A 10,420-nucleotide genomic window follows, 5' to 3' on the forward strand; every position below is an offset into this window, starting at 1 on the left:
CTGACTTGAGCCTTGTAGTTGATGGAAAGGCTTTGAGCGGGTCAGGAGCTGAGGCACTCACTGCAGAATATCCAGCTTCTACCCTGTGCTCATAGCCATGCTGTTGATATGGCCGATCTAGTTAAGCTTCTGGTCAATAGTGATCCACAGGATGTTGACAGCGATGGTGGTGCCATTGAAAGTCAAGGGAAGATGGCTGGATTCTCTTGTTGGAAATGGTTAGTACCGACACTTATGTGGGTATGAGTGTTACCTGCCACTTGTCGTCCAAACCTGGATGGTGTCCAGGTCATGCTGTATGCTGGCATGGGCTGTTTAATTATAGGACGAACTGTGAATGGAGCTGAACACTGTGCAATAGTCAGCAAACACCCCGCTCCTGACCTTATGACAACGGGAAGGTTATTGATGAAACAGCTGAAGACAGTTGGGCCAAGGGCACTTCCATGAGGGATGTCTGTAGTGATGTCCTAGGGTGATGATGACTTGCCTCTGAGAACTGCAACTATCTTCCTTTGTGTCAGGAAGGACTCCAGTGACTAGAGAATTTTCCCTTTGACCCCCATTGACCGGTTTTGTTGGAGCTCCCTGGTGCCATACTCAATCGAATGCTGTCAAGGGCAACTACTCTTAGTCTCCCCTACAGGATGCTCTGCTTACATCCTTCATTTGAAAGCACATCCCACAAGATCAGGATCTTAAACCTCCTCAGCCAAGGCTTGATGTCTCATAAATCTCTGTTCCTGGATGTCAATCTCCTCTTCCTCCCTCTCCTCTGTCTACTTGTGCCTCATCCTGCACTCTCCCTACCTGATCACTATCTGGAGGGCCCGCGTGCTTGTCTCCGGGCTGGCGCTTTGTAGAGGTGGAATGAGATGGGTTTTGGGGATGTAGTGCAGGCTGGGCAGCAGTCAGAATTGTTGGCTTCCCTTCCTCCATGGTATAAGACTCTGGTCACGTATTGGTTACAGTAGGAGACAAGAACAGGTGGCCAAATAACAGTGATGTTTACTGATCATTCAAGAACAGCATACAACAGCATGAAGCTTGCTGAAAGGATACTTAGGCATTTGCAGGATCAGATGGAAAACAAGCATCATTTAGTCACAAACCTGCACTTGTCACCTGCACACCAACTTCACCTTCTCCTATACCCTCTGTGACTGGGGCTGCCATTGTCTTCGGTCCCCGGCACAAACTCCGTTCCCTAGCCATCGACTCCATCCCTCTCCCTGGCAACTGTCTGATGCTGAACCAGACTGTTCGCTACCTTGGTGTCGTATTTGACCCGAGATGAGCTTCCGACCACATATCCTGCCACTAAGACCACCTACTTCCACCTCCGCAACATCGCTCGACTCCGCCCCTACCTCAGCTCATCAGCTGCTGAAACCCTCATCCAAGCCTGTTACCCCTAGACTCGACTATTCCAACGCACCCCTGGGCGGCCTCCCATCTTCTGCCCTGCATAAACTTAAGCTCATCCAAAACTCTGCTGCCCGTATCCTAATTCGCAGCAAGTCCCGTTCACCCATCACCCCAATGCTCGCTGTCCTACATTGGCTCGCGGTTGAGCAACGCCTCAATTTAAAAATTCTCATCCTTGTTTTCAAATACCTCCATGGCCTCGCCCCTCCCTATCCCTGTAACCTCCTCCGGCCCTACAACCCTCCGAGATATCTGCACTCCTCCAACTCTGGCCTCTTGCGAATCCCCGGTTTTAATCGCTCCACCAGTGGCGGCCGTGCCTTCAGCTGCCGAGGCCCAGAGCTCTGGAATTCCCTTCCTAAACCTCTCCGCCTCTCCGCCTCTCTTTCCTCCTTTGACACTCCTTAAAAGCTACCTCTTTGACCAAGCTCTGTCCTAATATCTCCTTATGTGGCTCGGTGGCCAATGTTGATTGATAACGCTCCTGTGAAGCACCTGGGATGTTTTTACTATGTTAAAGGCGCCATATAAATGCAAGTTGTGGTTGTTCTTGTTGCCTCAGGCTGATTAATGCCTCCTCCTCATACAGTTTGTCAAATCTCTGAGATGTGCTACTCTGCCTCCAGTAGTCTGTCTCTCCCTGGCACTGTGTGCCGTCTTCTCCTGAATGCAGACAGTGCTGAATGCATGTTTCTTTCTACTTATGCTGAAATATAGAGCTGGTACGGAGCATGCAAAGCTGAGGACAACTGTTGGAGAGTGAGGACTGACATTGAAACTTTGCCATGAAAGCATGAAAGGGAGCAATGATAAATCAATCAGAAGTACGCATTAGGAGTGTTGAGGGAGAACCCAAATTGTAAAGACTGTAATCATGTGTTTTATGCCAAATGCAAACTGGCATTGGTGGTCTGAAAATGAAGAGCTCGTTTTGCTATCTTGTACAATGGCAGAAGATTTTTATTTCTATTTTATTGGCACGTGGTGACATTGTAGGTGTTAACAGGCATGGCTAGTTCAGCCTTGACCTTTGATTTGTGCCGTAGCGCAGAGTGTAGAATAGGCAACAATGTTGCATTGGAACCTCAATGTCCAGCCCTACAAAGTAGAATCATAGAATTTGCAGCATAGAAGGAAGCCATTCAGCCCATCCCACCTGTGCTGGCTTATTCAGGGAGCTCTCTACTCTAATCTCAATTTTCCTATCCTTTCCCTTCATTCATTTACATTCTTCCTTTTCAAATACTTACCCAATTACCTTTTGATGATGTTATAGTCTCTCCCTAAGTTGCCACTTGTGGTAAAGCATTCCAAGTTCTAATAATTCTCTATGTGAAATAAAGTGATCTAACGCCCTCCCTCATTCTTCTAATGATAATCCTCTTTGTTACTGATTCACCAGCCAGTGGAGAACAACCACAACTTGCATTTATATGGCGCCTTTAACATAGTAAAACATCCCAGGTGCTTCACAGGCGCGTTATCAAAGAACATTGGCCACCGAGCCACATAAGGAGATATCTTTTTATTTATTCTGTCAAAACCTTGCAGAATTTTGGCAACCCCTATTAGACTACCCCTTCAACCTTTTTATTCCAGCAAAGACAGCCTTATGACAGTAATGGAATGCTTCTTCCTTGAACTCCTTATCCTGCAGATCAGCCGAAGACAAGGAGGGAGGGAAAATGAGAGAGAAAGTCACCCTGAGTTGCTCTTGTGCGCCTCCTGCTGGTGCACAGTGGCTGGGAGCAGGTTGCATGTCTGCTGGTCCTCTTGACCATAGACGCTGCGTGTGGCTGTGGGAGAGCTGCGGGATAACGATTCTAAAAAAAAGTGTTGCAGTCAGCCAAGTGGCTATGTCGTTGTTCCGTGTCTGGTATTTACCATAGATCATGAACTCCAGACCATTGCAAAACATTCCACAGTTAAGAGGCAATCAGCATTTCTGCAAAAACAGACACCGCCCTCATATCCTTTTGGACTCTGCTAAGAGTATCCTGTATCCTGTAACCAAGAATAAGTGATGCATTGTTATTAACATATTCTTGAATAAATAAAAGTCATTGGCCCGTAATTTCCGATAGGGGGCTTCCTGCGCGCGGATGCCTCCTGTTGGAAAAAAATCTACGCACTTACCCGAGGGCTCCTGAGGTCCGGACACTTCCGATCCTGGGCCTCACCACAGTCGAAATGCACAGGGCACAGGTATCCCAGGGGCGCAGGCGGTTTGCAAGCGTCCCTGGGATCACGTGGGCCAGGTGAGCCAATGGGAGAAGGGAATCTCCCTTCATACTTTTGACAGATAGACCCGTCAAAAGTATGAATGGGGATCAATGAAAAAAGACACTAAATCATTAAATAATTTTTTTTTAAACCATCACGTTTTTAAAATCGGTTAAAATTACATTTAATCAAATATTTTAAACAAAAATTTAATTTTTTGAAAAAAATATTTAAAGTTTTTTACAGGGCTAAAAATAAACTTACCTTTTTTAAAAGTATTTTTCAATTATAAATGAGTGAAAAAAATTATTTTCTTTACTTTTTTAAACTCTTATGCTGGTAAAAGCAGGCCTTATGCCTACTTTTACCAGGCGTAAGATTTTTAAGTGATTTCTTGACAGATCGGAAATACTGGTTTTCAGTGCATGCGCTTCGCATGCCTGAAACCAGCATTTCTGGTGTCCCTATGGGTGTGTACGTGTACACACCTGTAGGCATCGGAAAATAAGGGCCACTATCAGCACTAGTGCATTGTAACGCCAGGTTCTCGCTAGATTCTGTTCTCTTTCTGTTCCCTCTCCCCGACTGTTATAACAGTGCTGGGGCCATCCCAGTGAGCCAGCATTACTCGCCCATCACCCCTGTGCTCGCTGACCTACATTGGCTCCCGGTTAAGCAGCGCCTCAATTTCAAAATTCTCATCCTTGTTTTCAAATCCCTCCATGGTCTCGCCCCTCCCTATCTCTGCAGTCTCCTTCAGCCCCACAACCCCCCGAGATATCTGCACTCCTCTAATTCTGCCCTCTTGAGCATCCCTGATTATAATCGCTCAACCATTGGTGGCCGTGCCTTCTGTTGCCTAGGCCCTAAGCTCTGGAATTCCCTCCCGAAACCTCTCCGCCTCTCTTTCCCCCTTTAAGACGCTCCTTAAAACATACCTCTTTGACCAAGCTTTCACCTGCCCTAATTTATCCTTATATGCATCGGTGTCAAATTTTTCGTCTTAAAGTACTCCTGTGCAGCACCTTGGACATTGTACTACGTTAAAGGAACTATATAAATACAAGTTGTTGTTGTTGCCACTTATGAGCCCAAGCCTGAACATCGTCCAGGTCTTGTTGCATGCGGGCATGGACTGCTTCATTATCTGAGGAGTTGTGAATTGCGCTGAACACTGTGCAGTCATCAGCGAACATCCCCTTGAGGTGACAAGGTGGGTAGGTGGGTGTAGTGTATGTACCCGTCTACCTTTAAGAGAACTATTGTATGTAACCGTCCACCTTTAAGAGAACTACTTTAGGTGTTGCACTACTTTGTTGGCTTCTGTATACTGTAATACCGACGGTGACCACACCGGTATATAAGTGCTGTGTCAGGAAGTATTGAGCAGATTCGCCCTGACCTTCGAATAGTAAAGTCCTGTTTTAAGTTACTCTTGGAGTCTGTGTATTAATTAACTAAACAACCCACAGACTTTACAGTGGCGACGAGTCCGATCGTACCCTGCGGCAACAATAATTCCGAAGCAGTTAACGAGTGTCGAGAAGAGGCAACCGCCCTCGTCATTCTGCTGGGAGAAAACTTGAGTCTGCAGAGCTGGAAAGGAGGAAGAATTCAGAGACAAAGACTTCCATCAGCAACAGGCACTGACTGTCCCTTCTGCCACGGTGAGGAGTGAGCCGATCAGCACGAGAAGCAAGGCGGCCACGGTGACTGTGAGTAAGGGAAAAGTAAAAAGAATAACCGGAGGATAAGGGCGGTGCACTCGACCACGGTCGAGGGGGAAAGGAGCCGGACAGAAGTCGGGCCCAGAGGCACTGAGACTGGGGCAGCGTGGAGCAAGGAAGCCGCGGTACAGACAGGCTGGGGACGCAACGGCGTCGTGAGACAGCTAGACCACGACCGGCGAAAAAGGCCGGGCAGCGACCGAAGCCACGAAGCGCTGCGACCGGGGGCGTAGGCGCGGGAAGATATAAAAACTCAGCCGCAGCCGGGGAGGGAAGCACCGGACTGCGAGACGGCTGGGAGAGGCGTTTGGGAGCCGAGTGAGCGGGAGAGGCAGAGCCGACCAAGGGAGACTGCGCGAGAGCCAGTCCAGCGGCTGAAACTGTTCTCCGTCAACAGGGTGTACCCAGCGCCGGTAGAGCCAAGTGAGCGGGAGAGAGACAGAGCCCGAGCAAGGGGAACTGAGCGAGAGCCAGCCCAGCGGCTGAAACTGTTCGCCGTCAACGGGGTGTACCCAGCGCCGGTTGCCCTGCCGAGAAAAGGGAAAGCACTGAAGCCGACGCGCAGGCTGTGAACCTGAAAGCCAGCGGCCGTCGCCCGTGGGGAAAGTGTACCCCTCCCGCTAGGGAAGAAACGCGGGAAGCCGCCATTAGGCGGGGAAGAAGACAGAAGCGGGAAACCGCCATTGAAGTGGGCGGGGAGAGAAGATAAGCGCGGGAAACCGCCATTTTCGCGGGAAAACCGCCATCTTAGAAAAAATAATAATAATTTAAAGAAATAATTCGTGGTGTTATCAGGAAGAGAGGAAGATGCCTAAGCGGGGTAACATCAACGATTTTAATTCCGAGGTAGAAGACTGGGCCACGTATGTGGAACGCATTGAGATCTATTGTGAGGCCAAGAAAATAGAAGATGACAAAGCTATAACCTTGCTAAACTCGATGGGCGCGAAGACATACGAGCTCTTGAAGCATCTACTAGCACCAGCTAAACCGGCGGATCAGACTTTCGATGAGATTGTGACTGTTCTGAAGGATCACTTGAACCCCACACTGTTGATGTTGGCGGAACGATTCAAATTCTATGCGAGAACGCAAAGGAAAGACGAAAGCAACGCAGAATACTTGGTCGAACTGCGTAGACTAGCGAAACACTGCCAGTTTGGAGGGAATCTGACAGAGGCATTGCGAGACAAATTCATGTGCGGAATGTCGAAGGAAGAAACACAAAAACGACTGCTCGAAGAGAACGATCTTACACTTGAGAAGGCTGTCCTTATTGCTGCATCGAACAAAGCCGCAGCGAAAGGAACGGCGGAAATGCAGCTAAAGGCAGCGGCACTCAGGGTGCAGCAAATTACTTCGGGTACAACGAAATGCTATCGTTGTGGGAAGACAACACACGACCAGAACCAATGCTGGTTTAAAAACCAGGAATGTAGGAAATGTGGCAAGCTCGGTCACATAGCTAAGGTATGCCGGTCAGGGAAGAAGACCAACAATAATGAGTCACCACAAAAGAGGTACAGGAGGGTACATGAGGTGACTAGGAAGAGTCCGGAAGAACAGAATTCGGACTCACACTCCAACTGCAAGGAACTGGATAGTCTGAGAATTCACAATGTGAGTAATGAAGCTGACCGACAAGCTATCTGGATCACACTACAGATTGCAAAAGTCCAAGTGAAAATGGAAGTGGACACCGGATCGGCATTGACGGTCATGAATAAGCATGATTATAAAAAGTTATTCAAGCATATTCCCCTACGGGATACGGAACTAGTATTGAAGACATACACGGGGCACAAAGTATACCCCATCGGAAAGATAGAAGTCAAGGTGAGATACAAGGACAAAGAGCACCAAAGGATGGACCTGTATGTGTTGCCTGAGGGAGGTCCACCACTTCTGGGACGGGAGTGGATCAGGAAAATAAAGATAGACTGGCATTCACTAAACACCATGACGGTAGATTCCGGAAAGGAAGATGTCAAACCTGAACGGTTGTCCAGAATATTAGACGAAGCTAAAGAGGTATTCCAGCAAGGACTGGGAACACTGCGAGGAATTAAAGCAAAGGTTAAGATTGCAGAACATGCAAGCCCAAAATTTTTCAAAGCCAGATCGGTACCTTACGCGATACGACCTGCTGTGGAGGCAGAACTGGAAGAACTTGAACGATCAGGGGTACTGTCAAAAGTGGACTGGAGTGAGTGGGCCACGCCCATTGTTCCCGTCATGAAGTCTTCACCAAGTAACAAGCCAGGGGGACCGGGGAAGGTCCGCATCTGCGGAGACTTCAAGATCACAGTGAATCCGGTGCTTCACACGGTACAATACCCGCTTCCGCGGATTGAAGATATCTTTGCTTCGTTGGCTGGAGGGAAACACTTCACCAAGATAGACCTGGCACAGGCATACTTACAAATGGAAGTCGAGGAAGAGTCGCGTCAGTACCTCACCATCAACACACACAGAGGCTTGTATCGTTATAATAGACTGGGTTTTGGGGTAGCTTCGGCTCCAGCAATTTGGCAGAGGGCCATGGAGCAGGTATTACAAGGAATTCCAAGCACGCAGTGTTACTTAGACGATATCCTGATTACGGGAGAAGACGAGGAAGAACACCTCACAAATTTGAAACTGGTGCTCACTAGGTTGAAGGAATATGACCTTCGAGTTAATCGCAAGAAATGTGAGTTCTTCCAAAAACGGATCTCGTACTGCGGTCATGTCATTGACCGAGAGGGGCTGCACAAGTCATCTGACAAGATAGAAGCTGTCGTGAAGGCCCCCGCTCCGGAAAACGTATCACAGTTAAGATCATTCTTGGGGTTGATTAATTATTATCACAAGTTTCTGCCGAATCTATCCACGGTGCTGCATCCGCTTAATGCTCTGTTGCGGAAAGAAGTACCATGGAAGTGGAGTGAGGAATGTAAAAAGGCCTTTCGCAGAAGCAAGGCGTTGATTACCTCTGAAGAAGTGTTGGCTCATTTCAACCCAACGTTACCTCTTCATCTAGCTTGTGATGCTTCCCCCTATGGAATTGGAGCAGTACTTTCACACAAGTTACCAAATGGCTCGGAAAGGCCAGTGGCATTCGCGTCCCGATCATTGACCTCCGCGGAGCGAAATTATGCTCAAATAGATAGGGAGGCCCTCAGCCTTGTGTGGGGCGTAAGGAAATTCAATCATTATCTGCAGGGCAAGAAGTTCACATTACTGACAGACCACCAGCCATTGGTGTCCATATTCAACCCTAACAAGGCCGTTTCCACCATGACAGCGCAAAGGTTACAGAGGTGGTCCGTGTTACTTGGGGCACACCAATATGACATCGAATACAAAAGGTCCAAACAGCATGGAAATGCTGATGGGTTATCGCGCTTGCCATTGCCGATAGTAGAAGAAGCGACTACAGTGGACCCGGTAGAGATGTTCCACTCATCCATAGTGGAATGTCTACCAGTAACAAATTCGATGATCGAAAACGAAACAAGAAATGACCCGACTCTCTCACGAGTCTATGATTTAACGGTGGAGGGATGGCCAGCACAGGGCGAACCAACGCTGCCAGCATTTTCGCAGAGAAAAGAACAGCTGTCAGTGTGTCGAGGAACCCTGATGTGTGGATCTAGAGTGGTGATTCCACCCAAACTTCAACAGAAGGTGTTAAAGGAGCTGCACGAGGGACATCTGGGTGGAGTGAAAATGAAGAACCTAGCAAGAGCGTTTGTGTGGTGGCCAGGCATTGATGGGGACATCGAAGAAATCACTAAGAGCTGTCTAGGATGCCAGAAGGTCCAAAACGCGCCACCACAGGCTCCTCTGCATCCATGGGAGTGGCCCTCATCTCCTTGGCAAAGGGTACATATCGACTTTGCTGGTCCATTTATGGACTCAGTGTTTCTAATAGCGGTGGATGCACACTCCAAGTGGCCGGAGATAATAAAGATGTCCACCACCACCACGGAAAAAACCATCACAGTGTTAAGGACCATGTTTGCTAGGAATGGGCTGCCGGAACAGATCTGTTCTGATAATGGACCGCAATTTGTGTCCGAAGAATTCAAGAAATTCTTAAAGAGCAATGGGGTTAAGCACTACACGTCAGCCCCATACCATCCCGCCTCCAATGGATTGGCTGAAAGGTTTGTCCAGACCTTCAAGAAGGCCATAAAGGCCATGGGTAATGAAGCCATTAACTTACAACATAAGGTGGATAGCTTCTTGTTGGCGTACAGGAATGCAACACATGCGGTCACAAATCAAACTCCCGCCATGATGTTTTTTAATAGACGACTAAGATGCCGGCTGGATTTGCTTAAGCCGAACGTCAGAAGGGACGTAGAGAACTGGCAATTCCAGGGCATGAATGAAAGGCCAACTAGATCTTTTCAGATAGGTCAACAAGTTTTGGCCCGGGACTACCGTACCGAGAAATGGCAGCCTGGAACTATCGGAAAAAGGCTAGGGCCGTTGATGTATACGGTGGACATTGGGGACAGTGTAATAAGGTGCCATGTTGACCAGATCATAGGGTCAGCCACAAATGGCCAACCTACTCCACCACCTTACACGGTTAATGTTGAGACAGAGATACCCAGAACACCTACCTCCGATCTGGTAATACTGGAATCAGATGAACCTGACACTGTCCTTCAAGCCGAATCGACCTTGCCAGAAGCACCTACTACCCCGCCGGAAGTTACGACACCACCGAGGCGTTATCCGGACAGAGTCCGGAAACCTCCAGAGAGACTGAATCTGTGAACTGTCTTGCATAAAGTTGTATATATGTTATAATGTATGTTTAATGGGGAATCAGTATGTTGTAAGCTAAAAAGGGAGGATTGTAGTGTATGTACCCGTCTACCTTTAAGAGAACTATTGTATGTAACCGTCCACCTTTAAGAGAACTACTTTAGGTGTTGCACTACTTTGTTGGCTTCTGTATACTGTAATACCGACGGTGACCACACCGGTATATAAGTGCTGTGTCAGGAAGTATTGAGCAGATTCGCCCTGACCTTCGAATAGTA

The sequence above is a fragment of the Somniosus microcephalus genome, chromosome 9 (genome assembly GCF_052327205.1).
Source record: "Somniosus microcephalus isolate GS21.2 chromosome 9, FLI_Smic_1.0, whole genome shotgun sequence".
Classification (NCBI taxonomy): Eukaryota; Metazoa; Chordata; class Chondrichthyes; order Squaliformes; family Somniosidae; genus Somniosus; species Somniosus microcephalus.